A 25,520-nucleotide genomic window follows, 5' to 3' on the forward strand; every position below is an offset into this window, starting at 1 on the left:
CGAAGAGCGGCAGAGGGCGGCGCCGGCGGGAGGAGCCGCGGGCTCGGGCGCGGGGCACCCGCGGGTGGCAGCGGCAGCGCGGGTGAGCGGCGCCACACGGCGGACGGCGTGTGGAGGAGGGAGGCGACGGAGGTGACGTGGCATCTCTTGGTTGGCAGGGGCGACGTGTCCGGCAGACACGTCCGGCGGCGGTGGATTTGTCCGGCGGCGCGAGGGGATGAGGGTTAGGGTTTATCCGCGAATTTCGGGGGGGGGGTGTATAAATAGGTAGAGGGAGCTAGGAGAGTCCAAATGAGGTGTGTTTTTCGCTCACACGATCGTGATCCAATGACGGAGAGTATGGAGGGAGTTTAGATGGGCTAGTGGGTTGTTTTGGAGGGGTGTTGGGCTGCATTGAAAGAGGGGTTATTGCGGTTACCCGGTTAACCGTTGGGGCATCAAACGACCTCCAAATGGAACGAAATTTTACAGGCGGCCTACCGGTGATGTCCAAGGCCACTCTACAAATCTTGGCCCATTTCGAGAACGTTTTTCTCCCAGTCACGAAACAAGATTTGAGAGGTGCAATGGGTGCATGTGGGGGTGTCGGATTCCGAAATGGATAACAGGGAAAATGATCGGATGCATGAGACGAACACGAATGCAAATGAGATGCACATGATAACATGAGATGAAATGCATGACAAGAACAAAATGAAAAACAAAGACAAAACCCCACCACGAAGGAAATAATATATCACATAGCCGAAAATGGCAAGAGTTGGAGTTGCAATTATGGAAATTTACATCTGGGGCATTACAACTCTCCACCACTACAAGAGGATCTCGACCCGAGATCTAGGACTGAAAGAACTCTGGGTATTCAGAATGGAGGTGATCCTCGCGCTCCCAGGTGGCTTCTCGGTCAGAATGGTGAGACCATTTAACTTTCAGGAATCTGATTGACTTGTTGCGAGTTTTGCGCTCGGTTTCTTCAAGAATGGCAACGGGATGCTCATGATAAGACAAGTCTTCTTGGAGATCAATCTCTTCGAAGTTGATAGTGCGCTCGGGGGTCTTGAAGCACTTGCAAAGCTGTTACACGTGAAACACATCGTGCATATTTACGAAGTTGGACAGAAGCTCAAGTTGATAGGCGAGGTCGCCTCTTTTGCCAATGATCTTGAAAGGACCCACGTATCTAGGGGCAAGCTTCCCTTTGATACTGAAGCATCGAGTTCCTTTCATTGGAGAGACGTGGAGGTAGACATGGTCTCCGATCTCGAAAGCCAAGTCACGGTGCTTGCTATCATAGTAACTCTTCTGGCGCGATTGCGCGGCTTTGAGATTTTCACGGATGACTTTACACATTTCTTCAGCTTCTGTGATCAAATCATTGCCAAGGAGTTGGCGTTCACTAGCCTCGGACTAGTTAAGAGGAGTATGACACTTTCTGCCATAAAGAATTTCAAATGGGGCCTTGCCCGAACTTGCTTGGAAGTTGTTGTTGTAGGAGAACTCGACATATGGGAGACAATCTTCCCACTTCATACCGAAGGAGATGACACAAGCTCTGAGCATGTCTTCGAGAATTTGATTGACTCGCTCGACTTGGCCATTTGTTTGAGGATGGAAAGCCGTGCTGAAGCGAATGTTGGTGCCCATGGCCTTCTGGAAGGAGTCCTAGAACTTAGAAGTGAAAATGCTTCCGCGGTCTGAAGAGATCAATTGCGGAATTCCGTGCGACGAGACAATTCTGGAGGTGTACAACTCTGCCAACCGAGCTGTCGTGATAGATTCTTTGATTGGAAGGAAATGAGCCACTTTTGTAAGCTTGTCGATGACAACGAAGATTGCATCATTCCCACGCTTGGACTTGGGAAATCCAGTGACAAAGTCAATTTCAATACGATCAAACTTCCATTCTGGAATAGCAGGAGGTTGGAGGAGACTAGCTGGTCGTTGGTGTTCTGCTTTCACCCTTCAGCAGACATCACATTCATTCACGAATTGAGCAATCTCTTGCTTCATTCAAGTCCACCAATACGAATGCTTGAGGTCATGGTACATCTTCGAACTACCTGGATGAATGGAAAGAAGAGAATTGTGCGCTTCGTTCATTATGACCTTCCTTAGATCACCATTAGGAACCACAATCCAATCCTCGAAGAATAAGGTGTCCTTGTCATCAATGTGATATCACTTGTATTTGGATAAGCCCTTGGCAATACCGTGTTTTACCTTCTTCACCATGGTATCAAGGAGTTGTACCTCACGAATTTGGTCTTCCAAAGTTGGAGTGACTTGAAGGTTGGCAAGAAAACCTTGAGGAACAACTTGGAGGTTGAGCTTGCGAAAAACTTCACAAAGATCCGGTTGGAATGGCTTGAGAATTAAGCTGTTGCTATAAGCCTTTCTGCTCAAAGAATCTGCAATCACATTCGCCTTGCCTGGAGTATATTCAATACTTGGATTGTACTCTTGAATCAATTCAACCCATCGAGTTTTCCTAAGCTTGAGGTTGGGTTGAGTGAATATATATTTGAGGCTCTTGTGATCGGTGAAAATGTCCACTTGCCTTCCCAACAAGAGATGTCTCCATGTTATTAATGCATGGACAATTACTGCCAACTCAAGATCATGAGTGGGGTAGTAACTTTCATTGGGCTTCAACTGACGAGATGTATAGGCCACAACTTTCTTCTCTTGCATTAACACGGCACTAAGACCTTGCAATGAGGCATCACAGAAAACTTCGAATGGCTTGGATTCATCAGGAGGAGTTAGGACAGGAGCTAAGGCGAGCTTCTCTTTGAGAGTGTTGAAAGCAACGTCACACTTAGGAGTCCAGGAATACTTGACATGCTTCTGGAGGAGGTTGAAAAGAGGCTTGGCAATCTTTGAGAAATTCTCAACGAATCCTCGGCAGTAGCTTGCAAGACCAAGGAAACTGCGGATCTGCTTGAAATTCTGAGGAGGTTCCTAGTTGACAATTGCAGAAACCTTTTCCGGATTAACAGCAATGCCTTTGGCGGAGATAATGTGGCCAAGGTAAAGAACTTCATCAAGCCAAAACTCACATTTAGAAAACTTCGCGTAGAATTGATACTCTCTAAGCTTGTCGAGCACCAATCGCAAATGTTTGGCATGATCCTTCTTATTCTTGGAGAACACCAAGATATCATCGAGATACACCAGGACGAATTCATTTGTGTAGGGGTTGAAGGTGAAGTTCATCATTCGATAGAATGTTGGAGGGGCATTGACAAGGCCGAAAGACATGACAGTATATTCATAAGAACCAAAGCTTGTTCAGAATGCTGTCTTAGGGATATCTTCTTCGCGAATGCGAATCTGATGATAACCCATATGGAGGTCAAGCTTGGAGAACACCTTTGCACCTTTATATTGTTTGAATAACTCATTGATATTGGGAAGTGGATACTTGTTCTTGATTGTCTTCTTGTTCAATGGACGGTAATCGACACAAAGTCGGTCCATGCCATCCTTCTTCTGGACAAAAAGAACACCACAACCCCACGGAGATGAACTTGGTTTGATCAGACCCAGACGCTCTTGTTCATCGAGTTGTTTCTTCAATTCCTTTAGCTCCTTTGGTCCAAGATTGTATGGACGCTTGCAAACGGGTTCAGTACCAGGCTCAAGATCAATAACGAACTCAACTGGCCGGTGAGGAGTCATACCCGGAAGCTCTTCTGGAAAGACATCTTGGTACTCATAAACAACTGGAATCTGAGAAATTGTGTCTAACTCACCCTTCTCATTGAGAGAGAACAACCGAATGGTTTCATCACGAGCAGCATAGATGATCACATCCTCAAAAGAGTGTGTCAATTTAATCTCCCTGGCAACACAATCAAGAGAAGCCTTGTGTTGAGAAAGCCAGTCCATGCCGAGAATAAGATCAATATCAGAGTCGCCAAGAACCATTGGAGAAGCCAGAAATTTATAATTGCACATCTTGATGGTGACATCAGGAACTACCGAGTTGGCTCTCATTGACATCCTCGGAGAAACGACACCCAAAGGTTTATCCAGGTAAGACCAAGTGAAATCATGCTTTGCAAAGAACGGTCTTGACATGAAACAATGTGATGCGCCAGTAGAAAATAGAACTTTAGCAGGAATAGAGTTAACCGAGAGGTTACCCATGGTCACATCTGAAGAATCCTCTGCCTGAGCTGCATTCAACATGTTCACCTTTGCATGCTATGGATTGTGCTTGACGACTGTGTTGCTTGAATACCTCATAGGAGGAGGAGGCGGAAGGTGCCTCTGAGTGCACTTGTTTGCATCGTGACCTTTCAGACCACACTTGTTGCAAGTAACCTCTGAGAGCGGACGATGATAAGGAGGAGGAGCACCTGTCCTTGGAGCTTGAGTCTGAGACTTGTTCTGATAGCCTGGGTTCGGTGGGTGGGAAGATCCACAGCCACCTGAGTTCTTGTGCTGGTAGGGCTGACGAAACGGAGGAGGCGGAGGAATTCGGAACTTCTGTTGCTTAGCTACCACTTGGGAGGAAGAAGACGAGTGAACTACATCCCTGATTCTCTTCTTTGAAGCCTCACACTTGAGATGAGCACCTTCTTACTTGAGGGCCATGTTATAGAACTGATCGAACTGAGTAGGCTCAACAAGAACAAGAGCTAACTGCAGATCCTCTCTGAGGCCACCCCTCAAGTGATAGATCATGCTCTTTTCATTAGGAACGTCTTGTTTTGCGAAGCGAGCAAGCTTCTGAAACTGGATGTTGTATTGATACACGGACATGCTTCCTTGCTTGAGATTGCGGAATTCCTCATGCTTGCTCTCAACAACACTTGTTGGAATGTGATGAGCTCGAAAGTCCCGGCAGAAGTCAGTCCAGGTAATCGGTCAAGCCCCTCTGGAATCTTTTTATTGTTGACACCAATCAGCAGCTTGGTCCTTGAGCTGAAAAGAAGCGAACTTGACATAGTCCTCAAGCAAGATATTGCTACATTCAAAATGCTTGTTGTTGTCCACGAGCCAATCATCGGCGTCCGTGGCCTCAGCAATTGCTGAAAGACTTTGGATGATTTGCAAGGAATTGGTTGAGGGTAGCAAATTGAGGCTGATTGTTGAATTGCCCTTGACCTTGATTCCATTGGTTGCCTTGGCCTTGGTTGCGTTCTTGCAAGAGTTGCAAAAGCATCTAGGTATTGGCATTGGTGGCTGCCATGACAGCTTGCCATGCCTCCGGAGTTGGAGAAGGTGGCGGAGGCGGAGGGTTTGCCTGATCCCCATCATTACGGTCCGGATTCAGACGTGTTGGAGGAGCCATCCCGAAGAGGGTGACATCCGTTAGAATCATGATAGACAGATAGACAAGTTGAATCAACGAATAGAAATTGCAACATATAGTCTTCACAATAAACATTCAAACAGAGATTGAACGAATGAATTCCAAAGTTAACAATACACAACCATTAAGGTCAGAAGCCACTTGAAAAGAGATTGATGAATGAAATAACAAGGTACGACTGGAACAAATAAATGGTAAGGATCACCCAATCATATACCAAATATCTGCGGGAAGAATAACTAGAGCTACTTGAATTCCCACCTATTAACTCCCGAAACTTTCTAGTTATGCAATCTGGTGTTGGGGATACAGGGAGGCACAATATATATCACACAACTAACAAGCCCTTCGCTCCAACTGTATCCATCCATCAAGACATAACCAAGAAAGCTCCGGAAATCGTGTACCTCAACCTTCAAAAAGCATCCATTATACGAGCTATGGCAATACTCCCGAACTCCCTCCCCGGTACTGGGTGGCATCAAGGTAATCTCACCACTAGCTGCATAAAAGAGATTTTTGATGTCGGCGAACTCAGGTATTCTAGAACTGCAACGATAAAATTGTGATGACAACACCTCGGAGCTCAACTCCCCGGGATACTGCCACAACCCCTAAATGCCAGGAAGCACCAAGAATAATGTTCTCGTCACAAGAATATTAGAACGATCCCAAGATACCCGCGTGATCCTAATTTTTTTAGTGAAATTGAGGAGAGGAAAGTCAAAACATCTACGTCAGGATGCCTCACCAGAGCGATGAAGGGGACTGAGGAGTAAAAAGAATCCTACTCTCCGATATATATATAACCCTAAGACTCAAAACATTTTGTTCTAGACTCAACAACGTCAGCGATTCGATCAAGCAGGGGGCTCCTAAAGTTGGGGATGGCTCTGATTACCAACTTGTAATGCTCTGGACACACCCGCCGGTGGTCGTTACTCCTGGTGGGATCTAGAATGGCCCCACAGATCAATACTAGTCTTTTCTGCGCACTTTGTCCTCACTCGTGCGCACCTGGGAGCAACTTCCCAGCGGGTCACCCATCCTGAAACTACTCCAAGCTGAGCACGCTTAACTTTGGAGTTCTGTCCGAATGGGCTCCCGGAAAAGAAGGAATTCCTTATTGATATGAGTAGTCTATCATCCCTAATAAGCCAGGCTATCACATACACCCCCACTTAGAGGAACTGACGTCCTCGTCGGGCCACGGGAACATTCCCTCTTGGCACATACATTTGTGCTTCCAGTCCGGCATATGTTCCATGCCGTGTGCCACGACGGGTAACAAACGTCATGCACAACATGACCGTGCACCTGTCCGCAAACATCCATGTAACCGCGAGGGTAGGCTCTGATACCAACTTGTAACGCCCATGATGCGGCTATATCTCCCACGTGTCGAGGCACGACTTAGAGGCATAACCGCATGTTGGTTTTGTCGCAAGAAGGGTCATCTTCACACAATCCCATGTAATGAACAAGGAAGGGATAAGTAGTTGGCTTAAAATCGCCATGTCACACAATATTCAAATAATTCATACATCATTCAGAGTACACACATAGTATGACTATGGACGGATTCAAATGAAAAGAAGACAACCCCAAATTCTAAATCCCGATCGTCCCAACTGGGCTCCACTACTGATCATCCCGAAAAGACACGTAGTAATGGCCAAGGTCCTCGTCAAACACCCACTTCAGTTCGGTAGCATCACCTGCACTGGTATCATCGGCACCTGCAACTGTTTTGGTAGTATCTGTGAGTCACGAGGACTCAGCAATCTCAAAACCCATGAGATCAAGATTATTTAAGCTTATGGGTAGGATGAGGTAATGAGGTGGAGCTGTAGCAAGCGCTAAGCAACTATGGTGGCTAACATACGAGTACAAGAGTAAGATGAGAAACTACGCAACGATCGTAAACTAGAAGTGATCCTGAACTACTTACGTTCATACATAACCCCACCGTGTTCTCTTCCCGAACCTCGTCGAAAAGGGGCCATCACGGTTACACATGCGGTTGGTGTCTTTTAGTTAAGTCAAGTGTCAAGTTCTCCATGACCGAATATTAGCAAATTCCCATCTACCACATAACCGCTGGCACGGCTCTCAAAAGTTTAAACCCTGCAGGGGTGTCCCAACTTAGCCCATGACAAGCTCACGATCCGCGGAGGCAATTCTCCATCGCGGGACCCTCCGATCAGACTCGGAATCCCGGTGCACAAGATATTTCGACAATCATAAAACTAGTCCAGCCAGACCTCCCGACGTGCCGACACCCTGATAGTAGCCGTGTGTACCTCCTCTCAGGCCACGACGGATGAGCTAAACGTACAGATAACAAAATACCCCAAGTTGCCAAGGGGCGGTCCCGCACAGTGCTCTAGTTTGGGACCAACACCATCAGCACTGCCCCCCTTTATTAGGTGGAATAACGAACCTCGGGTAGCGCTAACTCCCTATGTGTCTAATTTGTTATCATGTTTAGTTATTAGGTTGGGCAAATGTTAAAACCAATGTTGGGCCCTGTTGGAAGAGTTTTATTCAAACCGAATTGTCAAGAGGGGCCCATAAACCCTCATCGTGCTAGGGACGCAAAATCAAGGAACATAACACCGGTATGACGGAAACTAGGGCGGCAAGAGTGGAACAAAACACCGACAAAAGGCTCGGCCTTCCACCCTTTACCAAGTATATAGATGCATTAATTAAATAAGAGATATTGTGATATCCCATGATATCCATGTCCCAACATGGAACAACCTGCAACTGCACCTGCAACTAGCAACGCTATAAGAGGGGCTGAGCAAAGCGGTAACATAGCCAAACAACGGTTTGCTAGGAAGGGTAAAAAGGTTAGAGGCTAACATGGGGATTTGGGGGGCTTGATAAACAAGTGGTAGGTAGCGCGACATAGCAATAGCATCGAGACAACTAGCATAGCAATGATAGTAGTGAGATCCAAGGTGACGGTCATCTTGCCTGAAATCCCGCTAGGAAGAAGAATGAGTCCATGAAGAATACGAGCCAACATAGTCGAACGGATCCTCACAATTGCAACGTAACCGGAACTATCAAGGAGAAGCGCAACCAGAAATAAGCAAACAACATAGTAAACCAACAAGCTTAATCATGGCATGATGCACAATCAAGTATGATGCATGTCCATCTTAATGAGGCAAGGCATCGCAAAGTGCAACAATCAGTACTACAAGTTAAGTGGAGCTCAATATGCAACGAGTTGCATATTGACGAAACACCACATTCGAATTATTTAGTTCTCTCTCGTTTATGTACCCAACAATATTAAATGTTATTAAACATGGCAAGGGGTGAAGCATAATAAAATTACCTATCTAGGCAAGTTTAAATGAGGCCGGAACAACGAACAACAATTCCAGAAAATCCCCATATGCATATTTTGAATTTGGTACTATTCTGCCCTAAATCATATTTTAGAGTTGTTAAACATGCAAAGTAATGCCACCCTATTAATCTATGCACTTTTCTAGACAAGTTACATATATAGTTTATTTAATCAAAGCTACGGTTAATTAGTTATGAAATAAACCATTTTAGCATGTCATTTGAGCAAATTAGATGCAAAGAGCAATTTAAACATTTTAAACATGGATCAAAGTGGGATATTATGAAATTAGATGAAATTCTAAGCATTTTACATGTATAAAACATTTTTATCCGATACACGGTTAATTAGTTATTATATGCATGAACATGAGGGGCCAAACTATAAATCTGCAGTCTCTGGATAATTAGCTAAAACATCTAGAACAGGAAAAAAATGATGCGGGCCAAATCTGGTGCACTGCTGGGCGTGGGTGGGCTGCTCACCATGGGCTAAGGCCTAGTCGGTGGAGAGGAGGCAGCTGGTGTGGGCCTTGGTGAGGGCGCGGTCAACGTGCGGCTGGACCGGACGAGCTCCTCTTGCTCGATCTGGACAGCAGGGAGGCACTAAAGTGGGCGCGGTCCTCTGCTCGTCAAGAAGCAGGGCAACGGCGGCGTTGGACGGAAAGTGTAACGCCTCGAGACCGATGTGCCAGGTGTCTTCCAATTATTCGCTGTTGTTGCCTTGTCATTCGCTTGCGTGTTGGATCTTGTCATGTCATCATGTGCATTGCATCATCATGTTTTTGAAACTTGCATCCATCCCGGTCTCCTCGTTCTTTCCGTTGTCCATTCTGAGCCCAGACACACTTGCACACGCCAGCGGCACCTCCGAAATATTATTTTATAAGTGGCTGGAAAATGTTCTCGGAATGGGGTGAAAGTTGGCATGCGGTATTATTTCCGTGTAGGTAGACCACCTGTCAAGTTTCGTCGCATTCAGAGCTCGTTTGATATCCCAACCGTTAAACATATAGCAGCACTATAGCCGGTCACACGTCGGACGTTTTCGGCCTCCGGAAACCGTTGCCGGGCTGCCTTCTTTTCTCTCCTCTCAGCCCATCGCACTCTCCACAGCCCACCTAGGCCTACCTAACCCCCCTCTCGATCAGGTCCGTCAGATCGCGATCGAAGGCTCCGAAAACCCCTCCTAACCTCCAAACCCTAGCAAATTTGCTATATATGGACACCCATAGTCCATTTTGGGCAACCTAGACCCCTTCCCCTACCTCTAGCCTCCCCCTCCTCAGATTCTGTGCCGCACCGCTCCCAATTCGCCACTTGGTGCCGTCCAACGGCCCAGCCGCCGCCAGCCGGACGCTCCCCACCAACCCGCTCGTGCCACCTCAGCACCCAGCGCCGCCCTCCTCCACTCCGCGTGCACCATGTGGCCCCTGCCTGCTCCCCGCCGCCGCGGCCTGCGGAGCCCGCCGTAAGCCCGCACTAGGCCAGATCTGGGCCGCGTGTAGCGCCCGTTTGCCCTAGTGCCCGTGCAGCAGCGCCCGCTGTCGCCCGCAGCCCTCCTTGCCAACCCCGCCGGCACCGACCTTCCTCGCCGTCCGCCCCTCACCGGAGTTGAGCGCCGCCGCCCTGCCTTGTTTTCCTCTCTGCTCCCTCTTCCTCACGAGCTCCCTCTCTCTCTCTGTAGCTTCCAGGAACCCAAGCCCCGCCATGGGTGCTCACCGCTTGCCGCCGGTGACCTCTCCGCGCCGCCCTGCACCGGAAATCGGCTGGATCCGGCAGCCTCCGACCGGATCCGCCCCGTCCCCGCCATCCTCCGGCGTCCCTCCTTGCTGGAGTTGCGGCTCCGCCCTTGCTTCGCTCGATCCAGGCGGGATCGAGGAGCAGGACGAGCCAGCCATCGCGTGGGCCCCGTGGAGGCCCAACCTCCAGCGCCCGCGGCCCAGCCTCTCCACCAGCCGGCTTGAGGGCCCATGGTGAGCCCCCCCTCAGATCCAGCGCCCAGGAGTACACCAGTTTCGGCCCGCATCTTTTTTTTCATTCTGGACGTTTAGCGAATTATCCAGTGCACTGCAGTTTTGCAGAAAAGCCCTCCAACATCATGCATTTAATAACTCACCAACCGTGCATCATATTAAAATAAGTTATATATGTAAAATGCTTATAATTTTGTGTAGATTAATAATTTCCAACTTTCATCCATGTTTAAAATGTTGTTTGTTTAAATTTTCCATATTTCCATGTTAAAATGATTAAATTCATAACTTAATAACCGTAGCTCCAAATTTAATAATCTTTATATGTAAATGGGGTAGAAAAATGCATAGTTTAACATGGTAGCACTACTTTGCATGTTAAACAACTCTAAAATATGCTTTAGGGCAGAACAGTACCAAATCTAATATATGCTCATGAGGATTTTTCCGGACTTGTTGCTTATTGTTCCGGCCTCATTTAAACTTGCCTAGATAGGTAGTTTTAATATGCTTCACCCCTTGCCATGTTTAAGAACATTTAATATTGTTGAGTACCTAACCGAGAGCGAACTAAATAAATGCATGTGGTGTTTCATCGATATGCAACTCGTTGCATATTGGGCTCCATTTAACTTGTACTGTTGTTTGTGCACTTTGCCATGCCATGCATATTTAAACCGGACATGCATCATCCTTGGTTGTGCATCATGCCATGTTATGCTTGGTTGTTTACTATGTTGTTTGCTTCTTTCCGGGTTGTTTCTCTCGTTAGCTTCGGTTTCGGAGTTGTGAGGATCTGTTCGACTACGTCCGTTTGTCTTCTTCATGGACTCGTTCTTCTTCCTTGCGGGATCTCAGGCAAGATGACCTGCTACCTCTTGAGCACTGCGTTGGATTTCCCCGAAGAGGAGAGGATGATGCAGCAAAGTAGCGTAAGTATTTCCCTCAGTTTTTGAGAACCAAGGTATCAATCCAGTAGGAGGCTACGCCCGAGTCCCTCGTACCTACACAAAAACAATAGCTCAACGCAACCAACGCGCTTAGGGGTTGTCAATCCCTTCACGGTCACTTACGAAAGTGAGATCTGATAGAGATGATAAATAATATTTTTGGTATAGAGATGCAAAGTAAAAGGTAAAAGAAAAGTAAAAACAAAGCAATAATAAAGTGATGGAGATTGATATGATGAGAAAGAGACCCGGGGGCCATAGGTTTCACTAGTGGCTTCTCTCAAGAGCATAAGTATTCTACGGTGGGTGAACAAATTACTGTTGAGCAATTGACAGAATTGAGCATTGTTATGAGAATATCTAGGTATGATCATGTATATAGGCATCATGTCCGAGACAAGTAGACCGACTCCTGCCTGCATCTACTACTATTACTCCACTCATCGACCGCTATCCAGCATGCATCTAGAGTATTAAGTTAAAAACAGAGTAACGCCTTAAGCAAGATGACATGATGTAGAGGGATAGTTTCATGCAATATGATAAAACCCCATCTTGTTATCCTCGATGGAAACAATACAATACGTGCCTTGCTGCCCCTTCTATCACTGGGAAAGGACACCGCAAGATCGAACCCAAAGCTAAGCACTTCTCCCATGGCAAGAAAAACCAATCTAGTAGGCCAAACCAAACTGATAATTCGAAGAGACTTGCAAAGATAACCAATCATATATAAAAGAATTCAGAGAAGATTCAAATATTATTCATAGATAGACTTGATCATAAACCCACAATTCATCAGTCTCAACAAACACACCGCAAAAAGAAGATTACATCAAATAGATCTCCACGAGAGAGGGGGAGAACATTGTATTGAGATCCAAAAAGAGAGACGAAGCCATCTTTCTACTAACTATGGACCCGTAGGTCTAAAATAAACTAATCACACTTTATCGGAGGGGCTTGGATGATGATGTAGAAGCCCTCCGTGATCGATGCCCCCTCCGGTGGAGCTCCGGAACAGGCCCCAAGATGGGATCTCGTGGATACAGAAAGTTGCGGTGGTGGAATTACGTTTTTGGCTCTGTCCCCGATCATTTGGGGGTACATAGGTATATATAAGAGGAAGAAGTACGTCGGTGGAGCTTCGAGGGGCCCATGAGGCAGGGGGCGCGTCCTCCACCCTTGTGACCACCTCGTGGCTTTCTTGACGGAGGGTCCAAGTCTCCTGGATCTTATCTGATGAGAAAATCACGTTTCCGAAGGTTTCATTCCGTTTGGACTCCGTTTGATATTCTGTTTCTCCGAAACACTGAAATAGGCAAAAAACAACAATTCTGGGCTGGGCCTCCGGTTAATAGGTTAGTCCCAAAAATAATATAAAAGTGGAAAATAAAGCCCAATATAGTCCAAAACAGTAGATAATATAGCATGGATCAATCAAAAATTATAGATATGTTGGAGACGTATCGAGCATCCCCAAGCTTAATTCATGCTCGTCCTCGAGTAGGTAAATGATAAAAACAGAATTTTTGATGCGGAGTGCTACTCGGCATAATGTTAATGTAATTCTTCTTAATTGTGGTATGAATATTCAGATCCGAAAGATTCAAGGAAAAAGTTCATATTGACATAAAAATGATAATACTTCAAGCATACTAACTAAGCAATATGTCTTCTCAAAATAACATGGCCAAAGAAAGTTCATCCCTACAAAATCATATAGTTTAGTCATGTTTCATTTTCATCACACAAGAATGCTCTCATCATGCACAACCCTGATGACAAGCCAGACAATTGTTTCATACTTTAGTAATCTCAAACCTATAAACTTTCACGCAATATATGAGCGCGAGCCATGGACATAGCACTATGGGTGGAATAGAATATAATGAGGGGGGTTATGTGGAGAAGACAAAAAAGGAGAAAGTCTCACATCAACGAGGCTAATCAATGGGCTATGGAGATGCCCACCGATTTATGTTAATGCAAGGAGTAGGGATTTCCATGCAACGGATGCACTAGAGCTATAAATGTATGAAAGCTCGACAAAAGAAACTAGTCGGTGTGCATCCAACTTGCTTGCTCACGAAGACCTAGGGCACTTGAGGAGTCCCATTGTTGGAATATACAAGCCAAGTTCTATAATGAAAAATTCCCACTAGTATATGAAAGTGATAACATGAGAGACTCTCTACTATGAAGATCATGGTGCTACTTTGAAGCACAAGTGTGGTAAAAGGATAGTAACATTGTCCCTTCTCTCCTTTTCTCTCATTTTTTGGGCATTTTCTTTTTTTATGGCCTTTCTCTTTTTTGGGGCCTTCTCTTTTTTTATGGCCTTTCTTTTTCTTTTTTTGGGCCTTCTCTTTTTATGGCCTTTCTTTTTTTTATTCCTCACTTGGCACAATGCTCTAATAATGATGATCATCACACTTCTATTTATTTACAACTCAATTATAACAACTCGATACTAGAACAAAGATGACTCTATATGAATGCCTCCGGCGGTGTACCGGGATATGCAATGAACCAAGAATGACATGTATGAAAGAATTATCAACGGTGGCTTTGCCACAAATACTATGTCAACTACATGATCATGTTAAGCAATATGACAATGATGAATGTGTCATGATGAACGGAATGATGGAAAGTAGCATGGCAATATATCTCGGAATGGCTATGGAAATGCCATAATAGGTAGGTATGGTGGCTGTTTTGAGGAATATATAAGGAGGTTTATGTGTGAAAGAGCGTATGATATCACGGGGTTTGGATGCACCGGCGAAGTTTGCGCCAACTATCAATGTGAGAAACGGAAATGCACGGTACCGAAGAGGCTAGCAAGGATGGAAGGGTGAGAGTGCGTATAATCCATGGACTCAACATTAGTCATGAAGAACTCACATACTTATTGCAAAATTCTACAAGTTATCAAAAACCTCGGCACTACGCGCATGCTCCTAGGGGGATAGATTGGTAGGAAAAGACCATCGCTCGTCCCCGACCGCCACTCATAAGGAAGACAATCAAATAACACCTCATGTTTCAAATTTGTTGCATAAAGTTTACCATACGTGCATGCTACGGGACTTGAAAACTTCAACACAAGTATTTCTCAATTTCACAACTACTCAACTAGCATGACTTTGATATTATTACCTCCATATCTCAAAACAATCATCATGCATCAAACTTTTCTTAGTATTCAACACACTCATAAGAAAGTTTTATTATTAATCTTGCATACCAAGCATATTAGGATTTTAAGCAAATTACCATACTAATAAGACTCTCAAAATAATCTAAGTGAAGCATGAGAGATCAATAGTTTCTATAAAACAAATCCACCACCGTGCTCTAAAAGATATAAGTGAAGTACTAGAGCAAAACTATAAAGCTCAAAAGATATAAGTGAAGCACATAGAGTATTATATCAAATTCCAAATCATGTATGGCTCTCTCAAAAGGTGTGTACAGCAAGGATGATTGTGATAGAATAACAAGCAAAGACTCAAATCATAAAAGACGCTCCAAGCAAAACACATATCATGTGGTGAATAAAAATATAGCTCCAAGTAAAGTTACCGATAGAAGTAGACGAAAGAGGGGATGCCTTCTGGGGCATCCCCAAGCTTTGGCTTTTAGGTGTCCTTAGATTATCTTGGGGGTGCCATGGGCATCCCCAAGCTTAGGCTCTTGTCACTCCTTGTTCCATAATCCATCAAATCTTTACCCAAAACTTGAAAATTTCACAACACAAAACTTAAAGTAGAAAACCCGTGAGCTCCGTTAGCGAAAGAAAACAAAAGACCACTTCAAGGTACTGTAATGAACTCATTCTTTATTTATATTGGTGTTAAACATACTGTATTCCAACTTTTCTATGGATTGTAAACTATCTTACTAGCCATAGATTCATCAAAATAAGCAAACAACACACGAAAAACAGAATCTGTCAAAAACAGAACAGTCTGTAGTAATCTGTAGCTAGCGCAAGATCTGGAACCCCAAAAATTCTAAAATAAATTGCTGGACGTGAGGAATTTATCTATTAATCATCTTAAAAAAGAATTAACTAAATAGAACTTTCCAAATAAAAATGGCAGCAGTTCTCGTGAGCGCTAAAGTTTCTATTTTTTACAGCAAGTTCAACAAGACTTTCCCCAAGTCTTCCCAACGGTTCTACTTGCCACAAACACTAATTAAACAAAAAAACACAACCGAAAAGCAAGGAATAAAAACAAAATTGGGTTGCCTCCCAACAAGTGCTATCGTTTAACGCCCCTAGCTAGGCATAACAAGCAAGGATAGATCTAGGTATTGCCATCTTTGGTAGGCAATCCATAAGTGGCTCTCATGATAGATTCATATGGTAATTTTATTTTCTTTCTAGGGAAGTGCTCCATGCCCTTTTTTAATGGAAATTTAAATCTAATATTCCCTTCCTTCATATCAATAATTGCACCAACCGTTCTAAGGAAAGGTCTACCGAGAATAATAGGGCAAGAAGGATTGCAATCTATATCAAGAACGATAAAATCTACGGGCACATAATTCCTATTTGCAACAATAAGAACATCATTAATTCTTCCCATAGGTTTCTTGATAGTGGAGTCCGCAAGATGCAAGTTTAGAGAGCAATTATCAAAATCACGGAAATCTAGCAAATCACACAAAGTTTTGGGAATAGTAGAGACACTAGCACCCAAATTACACAAAGCATAAAACTCATAATCTTTAATTTTAATTTTAATAGTAGGTTACCACTCATCGTAAAGTTTTCTAGGGATAGAAACTTTCAACTCAAGTTTTTCTTCATAAGATTGCATCAAGGCATCAACGATATATTCGGTAAAGGCTTTATTTTGACTATAAGCATGAGGAGATTTTAGCAAGGATTGCAACAAGGAAATACAATCAATTAAAAAGAAATTTTCATAATTAAATTCCTTGAAATCCAATATAGTGGGTTTAGCATCATCTAGGGTTTTATTTCTTTTAATCCCACTTTTATCAATTTCACCATCAAGATCCAAATACTTCGAATTTTTAGAATGCCTTCTAGGTAAAGGTGGATCATATCCAGTCCCATCATTATCAAGATTAATATTGCAAAACAAATATTTAATAGGGGACACATCAATAACTTTTAGATCTTCATCATTATTTTCATAGGAATCCGGTTTAGCGGCCATCTTATTGATTAAGGTAGCTTGCATATCCGAAATTTCAGCAGTTAATTTTTCAAGACGAGCAATTTGGGATCTTATACCATCAAATTCTTTAGACATATCATCGAGCTCTTTATTCATATAACTCATAAAACCTTCTTGTTCCTTAATCTCATTTCTAAAGAAATTATTATGCTCGAATTGCAAAACCATAAATTTCCTGACGTTGTTTTCGATCTCCTCTAACCTTTTAAGGTGAAGATCACCGAATCTAGGAAGATCCATCGCAACAAACAAGCAATCCAACACACGAGCAAACAAAAAGCAAACGGGCAAAAGAGGCAAATAGAGAAAGAGAGGGAGGATAGAGAGAGAGGGTGAATAAAACGGCAAGGGTGAAGTGGGGGAGAGGAAAACGAGAGGCAAATGGCAAATAATGTAATGCAGGTGAGAGAGTCCTGGATTAGGGGGTCTCTGGACGGCCGGATTATCTCTATTGGCCGGACTGTTAGACTATGAAGATACAAGATTGAAGACTTCGTCTCTTGTCCGGATGGGACTCTTCTTGGCGTGGAAGGCAAGCTAGGCAATACGTATATGGATATATCCTCCTTTGTAACCGAACTTGTGTAACCCTAACCCTCTCCGGTGTCTATATAAACTGGAGGGTTTTAGTCCGTAGGACAACAACCACAACATACAATCATACCATAGACTAGCTTCTAGGGTTTAGCCTCTCTGATCTCTTGGTAGATCTACTCTTGTAACACCCATATCTTCAATATTAATCAAGCAGGACATAGGGTTTTATCTCCATCAAGAGGGCCCGAACCTGGGTAAAACTTTGTGTCCCTTGCCTCCTGTTACCATCCGGCCTAGACGCACAGTTCGGGACCCCCTACCCGAGATCCGCCGGTTTTGACACCGACATTGGTGCTTTCATTGAGAGTTCCTCTGTGTCGTCGCTGTTAGGCTTGATGGCTCCTACTATCATCGATAGCAATGCGGTTCAGGGTGAGACTTTTCTCCCCGGACAGATCTTCGTATTCGGCGGCTTTGCACTGCGGGCTAATTCGCTTGGCCATCTGGAGCAGATTAAAAGCTACGCCCCTGGCCATCAGGTCAGATTTGGAAGTTTGAATTACACGGCCAACATCCGTGGGGACTTGATCTTCGACGGATTTGAGCCACAGCCGGGCATGCCGCACTGTCGCGATGGGTATGACCTAGCTCTGCCATCGGACGGTACCCCAGAGGCCGTGCCCGCATCAGCTCCGACCCTTAGCTCGGAGCCAGCTGCGCTAATCGAGGACGGGTGGCTAGACACCACCTCAGGGGCTGCAGTCTCAACGGAGATCGAGCCGAACACCAGCATAATCCTCTATGCAGCCCGTGACTCCAAGGTGCCGGACTCTCCTCCGGACCCCCGAACCATCCGCGCCCCTGCCAATCGAATCCGACTGGGCGCCGATCAAGGAATTCACCGCTGCGGATATTTTTCAGCACTCGCCCTTCGGCGACATTCTGAATCCACTAAGGTCTCTCTCTTTGTCAGGAGAGCCCTGGCCGGATCATGGCCAACAGGACTGGGATGCGGACGGCGAAGAAATTCGATGCCCACCCACCACCCACTTCGTAGCCAGTGTCGATGATTTAACCGACATGCTCGACTTCGACTCCGAAGACATCGACGGTATGGACGACGATGTAGGAGACGAACATGAACCAGCACCTATAGGGCACTGGAAAGCCACCTCGTCGTATGACGTATACATGGTGGACACACCAAAAGAAGACGACAACGAGGAACGGAAGGACGCACCTAAGGCTTGTTCCCTCGAGAAGCAGTCAAAGCCGCGGTGCAAGCGCCGCCCCAAATCCCGCCTAGCCAGAAATAACGATCACACAGACCCAGCGTTGGAGCAGGGCGAATCACTGCCGGACCATGGCAATACGGAAAATCAAACCGAACAAACCAATTCTGTCAAAGATAATAGTCCGGACGACATAACGCCGGACAGGCACCCGGAGCAGCAGAATGCCCGTCAAAGGCTTGTTGCCACCGCGAGGAGCCTAAAAAAGCAGAAGCAAAGGCTCAAGGCTGCGCAGGACACACTCCAAATCAGATGGAGTAAAGTACTCAACATAGCAGCGAAGTACGGCGACAATCGCCCCACCAAGAGCTACCCAAAGCGGAAGTTGCTACCTGAATTCGATGAGGAGGCCTCAGACCCCTCGTAAGCAAAAATCAAAACAGCCACTTGGCCGGATAGACAACTTCACAGCCAACATAGAGCGGCCAACAATGCCACTCACAAGACAATACGGGAGTCACGCGGGGGCTTGCACCAAAAGAATAGCGCAACCAGATTCATCTATGGACCACGCAATCACGCCCCAGCATTGTGACGCCCCCGATTCAATCGTACACTAATCATACACGCAAATGTGTACGATCAAGATCAAGGACTCACGGGTAGATATCACAACACAACTCTACAAATAAAATAAGTCATACAAGCATCATATTACAAGCCAGGGGCCTCGAGGGCTCGAATACAAGAGCTCGATCATAGACGAGTCAGCGAAAGCAACAATATCTGAGTACAGACATAAGTTAAACAAGTTTGCCTTAAGAAGGCTAGCACAAACTAGGATACAGATCGAAAGAGGCGCAGGCCTCCTGCCTGGGATCCTCCTAACTACTCCTGGTCGTCGTCAGCGGGCATCACGTAGTAGTAGGCACCTCGGTGTAGTAGGAGTCGTCATCGACGGTGGCGTCTGGATCCTGGGCTCCAACATCTGGTTGCGACAACCAGGTAGAAGGGATAGAGGGAAAGGAAGGAGAAAGCAACCGTGAGTACTCATCCAAAGTACTCGCAAGCAAGGAGCTACACTACATATGCATGGGTATCAAATGGAGTAAGGGTAGCATATGTGGACTGAACTGCAGAATGCCAGAATAAGAGGGGGATAACTAATCCTGTCGAAGACTATGCTTCTGGCCGCCTCCATATTGCAGCATGTAGAAGAGAGTAGACTGAAGTGCTCCAAGCAGCATCGTATAGCATAATCCTAACCGATGATCCTCCCCTCGTCGCCCTGTGAGAGAGCGATCACCGGTTGTATCTGGCACTTGGAAGGGTGTGTTTTATTAAGTATCTGGTTCTAGTTGTCATAAGGTCAAGGTACAACTCCAAGTCGTCCTGTTACCGAAGATCACGGCTATTCGAATAGATTAACTTCCCTGCAGGGGTGCACCACATACCCCAACACGCTCGATCCCATTTGGCCGGACACACTTTCCTGGGTCATGCCCGGCCTCGGAAGATCAACACGTCGTAGCCCCACCTAGACCAACAGAGAGGTCAGCACGCCGGTCTAAACCTAAGCGCCCAGGGGTCTGGGCCCATCGCCCTTAGCACACCTGCACGTTGCGAACGCGGCCGAAAGCAGACCTAGCCTAGTGGCCTTCCAGTCCAATCCGGCGCACGCCACTCAGTCGCTGACGTCACGAAGGCTTCGGCTGATACCACGACGCCGGGATACCCATAACTACTCCCGCGTAGATGGTTAGTGCGTATAGACCAAATGGCCAGACTCAGATCAAATGCCCAGATCTCGTTAAGCGTGTTAAGTATCCGCGAACGCCGACCAGGGCCAGGCCCACCTCTCTCCTAGGTGGTCGGAACCTACCCTGCCGCTCCGCCACAAAGTAACAGTCGGGGGCCGTCGGGAACCCTGGCCCACCTCTACCGGGATGGAGCCACCTGCCCCTTCAGCCCCCATCTCCGAACAGTATCACAGGTAATGTAACTGTGTAAAGTATATCATATATGCCCGTGATCACCTCCCGAAGTGATCACGGCCCAGTAGTATAGCATGGCAGACGGACAAGAGTGTAGGGCCACTGATGGAACACTAGCATCCTATACTAAGCAGTAGGATAGCAGGTAATGGTAACAACAGTAGTAGCAAGGACAGGCTATGCATCAGGATAGGAATAACGAAAAGCAGTAACATACTACACTACTCTAATGCAAGCAGTATAGAGAAGAGTAGGCGATATCTGGTGATCAAGGGGGGGGGCTTGCCTGGTTGCTCTGGCAAAAGAGAGGGGTCGTTAACTCCGTAGTCGATCACAGGGGTACGGGCAACGGTCTCGTAGTCTACCGGAAAAAGTAACGGAGGGGGAACACAATAAATAACAGAGCAATCAAATGTAACACAAAGCAAGACGCGGCAATACGCGGTGCTAGGTATGTCCTAACGCGGTATTTTGTGATACCGGCGAAAGGGGGAAACATCCGGGAAAGTATCCCCGGTGTTCCGTGTTTCTGGACAGATGAACCGGAGGTGAAATGTTGCAGGTTCACTATGCTAGGGATGCGTGGCGGACGAACGGGCTGCGAATCCGGATTCATCTCGTCGTTCTGAGCAATTTTCATGTAAAAAGTTTTTTCATCCGAGCTACGGTTTATTTTATATTAATTTTCAAAGTTTTAAATCATTTTCTAAATTGTTTTAATTCGAAAATTAAATCTTAAATTGCTATGGGTACACAGAATTGTACCCAACAGAATGTATGTGTGGCTGGCAGGTGGGGTCAAGGGGTGGTCCAGTCAGCATTTGACCAGTCAACTGTTGACTGGTCAACAGGGTCTAACAGGGCCCACCTGTCATGGACTGGGTCAACCCAGTCAACAGTTTGACTGGTCAAACTGAACAGGGGGCCCACATGTCATTGACTGACAACTAACTAACCTAATTAATTGGTTTAATAAACAGATTAATTAGGTTAAGTTAATTAGGTTAATCTAATCAATATTAATTAAGTTAATTAATTCTTTAATTAAGTAATTAATTATTTTATTTATTATTTATTTTAAACTCCTTTTTTTTCATTTTATTCTGGGGGTGGGGCCCCACTATCATAGGGCCAGAGGAGGCCTAGCGGGTTTGGGCGTGGGTGCCCGCCCGAACACGCACGGGCGCGTGTGCTCTGGGCGCCGGCGTCAGGCGTGTGGTCTGCGGTGATTCGAGGGAGGCCGGGGCGAGCGGCGGCCGGGTGGTGCAGGAGGCGAGCGGCAGGCCAGCGTGCGGTAGCGGCTGCGGGTGGCCGCGGCGGAACCAGGAGGCGGCGACGCAGGCGGGCGCAACCAGCTGCCGGCGAGCACGGCGAGCGGCCAGGGGAGACGCAGCGGGCAGGGCTCGGCCATGTGCGGGCGGCACCAGCGTCAGAGAGGCGAAGCACGGGCGCGCGCGAGGCCACGTGAGAGCGTGCCCGAGCGCGGGCAGCGCGTTCTGCGAGGGAGGGGAAGGCGGGGGCTTGGCCGACGCGGGCGCGCGCGGTCGATGGCCTCGGCGGGGCGCAGGTGTAGAGGCGGCGCGGACGGCGCATGGTGAGCACGCGGGGCGAGGGAGAGAGGAGGCCGGGGCCTCACCGGGCCGCGTAGGGGTCTGGGCAGCGGGGATCGAGGGGGGTGATGGCGACGATGGCGTAGAGGGAAGCAGGCCGGCGAGGGAGGCGGTCCGGCGAGGTGGAGACGAGGATGACAGCGACGGGATCCAAGGGCGGCGGGGTCGAACGGTGGGCGTCGGCGGCGTGGTTCCGGCGACGGCGTGGCTGCTTCGGGGCGGCGGCGGTGAGGCATGGTGTCGGGGACGAGTGGCGGTGTTGCGGCCTCGTCTGGGTCGTGCCTCGATCCAGAGGGAGTCGGGGGAGGCAGAGAGAGGAGTGGGGGAAGTGGGGGGTTTCGCCCCGATCCAATCTGGATCGGGAGGGGGCGAGGGAGTGGGGAGGAGTGGTGCGGTTAGGGGGTTAGGGTTTCGGCACCAGGGGATAAGGGAGTGGGGCGTGGCTGGGCCGGCCTGGCGGCCCGATGGCCTGCTGGGCCATGGTCCAGCAGGGGGGGATCTTCTATTTCTTTTTTTTGTTTAACTGTTTATAACATTTTTCTTTTACGGTTTTAATTCATATTATTTTAGTTTTATGAAATATAATTCTAGCACCTAAATTAGTGGTAGTAATTATATTACTGCCACAATTATCCTTTTATTTATTAAAAGTAGTTTTCAATAATTTAATCCTTTAAGTGACGATTAAATAAATAATTTAGCTATTGTTTCTATCATTTAGTGCATCTAAGCATTTTATAAAATTTTGGGTACACCACCCTGATCATATATGATTTATTTGCTACACTTTGAACATTTTAGATTTGACTTTAGAAAACTTTTATCGTTTAACTTTATTTTAAGTTAGAATTCGAAAGGGACGTGATACACCGCAAGATTAACAACAGTAACCATGGTGACGTGGCATCATTATCGTGAGATTACTATAGCCTAATTATCCGGGCGTCACAAGCATACGATATAACATCTGAACAACGCGGTACACCCAGATACAGGGGTGCCGCACACCCCCTATGTTTCACCGATGAGGTGTTGGATCATGAATTTCCTGAGGGATTCAAACCTGCAAACATAGAGACATACAACGGAACAACAGACCCGGGGCTCTGGATCAAGGACTATATCCTCCACATCCATATGGCTCGAGGAGATGATCTCCACGCCATCAAGTACTTACCACTCAAACTCAAAGGGCCAGCCCGTCACTGGCTCAAAGGCCTCCCCGAAAACTCCATTGGAAGCTGGGCAGAGCTCGAAGACGCTTTTCGAGCAAACTTTCAAGGGACTTATGTCCGACCTCCGGACGCGGATGATTTGAGTCATATAACTCAACAGCCCGGAGAGTCAGCCCGAAAGCTTCCCCGAAAGCTTTTGGTATAGAGATGCAAAGTAAAAGGTAAAAGCAAAGTAAAAGCAAAGCAATGATAAAGTGATGGAGATTGATATGATGAGAAAGAGACCCGAGGGCCATAGGTTTCACTAGTGGCTTCTCTCAAGAGCATAAGTATTCTACGGTGGGTGAACAAATTACTGTTGAGCAATTGACAGAATTGAGCATAGTTATGAGAATATCTAGGTATGATCATGTATATAGGCATCACGTCCGAGACAAGTAGACCGACTCCTGCCTGCATCTACTACTATTACTCCACTCATCGACCGCTATCCAGCATGCATCTAGAGTATTAAGTTAAAAACAGAGTAACGCCTTAAGCAAGATGACATGATGTAGAGGGATAGTTTCATGCAATATGATAAAAACCCCATCTTGTTATCCTCGATGGCAACAATACAATACGTGCCTTGCTGCCCCTTCTGTCACTGGGAAAGGACACCGCAAGATCGAACCCAAAGCTAAGCACTTCTCCCATGGCAAGAAAAACCAATCTAGTAGGCCAGACTAAACTGATAATTCGAAGAGACTTGCAAAGATAACCAATCATACATAAAAGAATTCAGAGAAGATTCAAATATTATTCATAGATAGACTTGATCATAAACCCACAATTCATCGATCTCAACAAACACACCGCAAAAAGAAGATTACATCGAATAGATCTCCACGAGAGGGGGGGAGAACATTGTATTGAGATCCAAAAAGAGAGAAGAAGCCATCTAGCTACTAACTATGGACTCGTAGGTCTGAAATAAACTACTCACACTTCATCGGAGGGGCTTGGATGATGATGTAGAAGCCCTCCGTGATCGATGCCCCCTCCGGCGGAGCTCCGGAACAGGCCCCAAGATGGGATCTCGTGGATACAGAATGTTGTGGCGGTGGAATTACGTTTTTGGCTCCGTCCCCGGTCGTTTGGGGGTACATATGTATATATAGGAGGAAGAAGTACGTCGGTGGAGCTTCGAGGGGCCCACGAGGCAGGGGGCGCGCCCTCCACCCTCGTGACCGCCTCGTGGCTTTCTTGACGGAGGGTCCAAGTCTCCTGGATCTTATCTGATGAGAAAATCACGTTTCCAAAGGCTTCATTCCGTTTGGACTCCGTTTGATCTTCTGTTTCTCCGAAACACTGAAATAGGCAAAAAACAGCAATTCTGGGCTGGGCCTCCGGTTAATAGGTTAGTCCCAAAAATAATATAAAAGTGGAAAATAAAGCCCAATATAGTCCAAAACAGTAGATAATATAGCATGGAGCAATCAAAAATTATAGATACGTTGGAGACGTATCATGAGCATACCCTCAAAATCACTTCTATCTTTGCTTTCTAGTTGTTCGCTCTATCGCTATGTCGCGCTACCTACCACTTGTTTATCATGCCTCCCATATTGCCATGTCAAGCCTCTAACCAACATTTCCTAGCAAACCGTTGTTTGGCTAAGTTACCGCTTTTGCTCACCCCCTCTTATAGCGTTGTTAGTTGCAGGTGAAGTTGAAGCTTGTTCCATGTTGGAACATGGATATGTTGGGATATCACAATATATATTATTTAATTAATGCATCTATATACTTGGTAAAGGGTGGAAGGCTCGGCCTTATGCCTGGTGTTTTGTTCCACTCTTGCCGCCTTAGTTTCCATCATACCGGTGTTTTGTTCCTTGATTTTGCATTCCTTACACGGTTGGGTGTTATGGGAACCCCTTGACAGTTCGCTTTGAATAAAACTCCTCCAGCAAGGCCCAACCTTGGTTTTACATTTGCCTAACCACCTATTACCTTTCCCTTGGGTCGCCCAACCCGAGGGTCGTCTTTATTTTTACCCCCCCCACCGGGCAAGTGCTTCTCTAAGTGTTGGTCCGTACCGGGCAGCCTGTGGGGCCACCTCGGGGCAACTTGAGGGCTGGTTTTACTCG

This window comes from Triticum urartu, chromosome 4, assembly GCF_003073215.2.
Source record: "Triticum urartu cultivar G1812 chromosome 4, Tu2.1, whole genome shotgun sequence".
Taxonomy (NCBI): domain Eukaryota; kingdom Viridiplantae; phylum Streptophyta; class Magnoliopsida; order Poales; family Poaceae; genus Triticum; species Triticum urartu.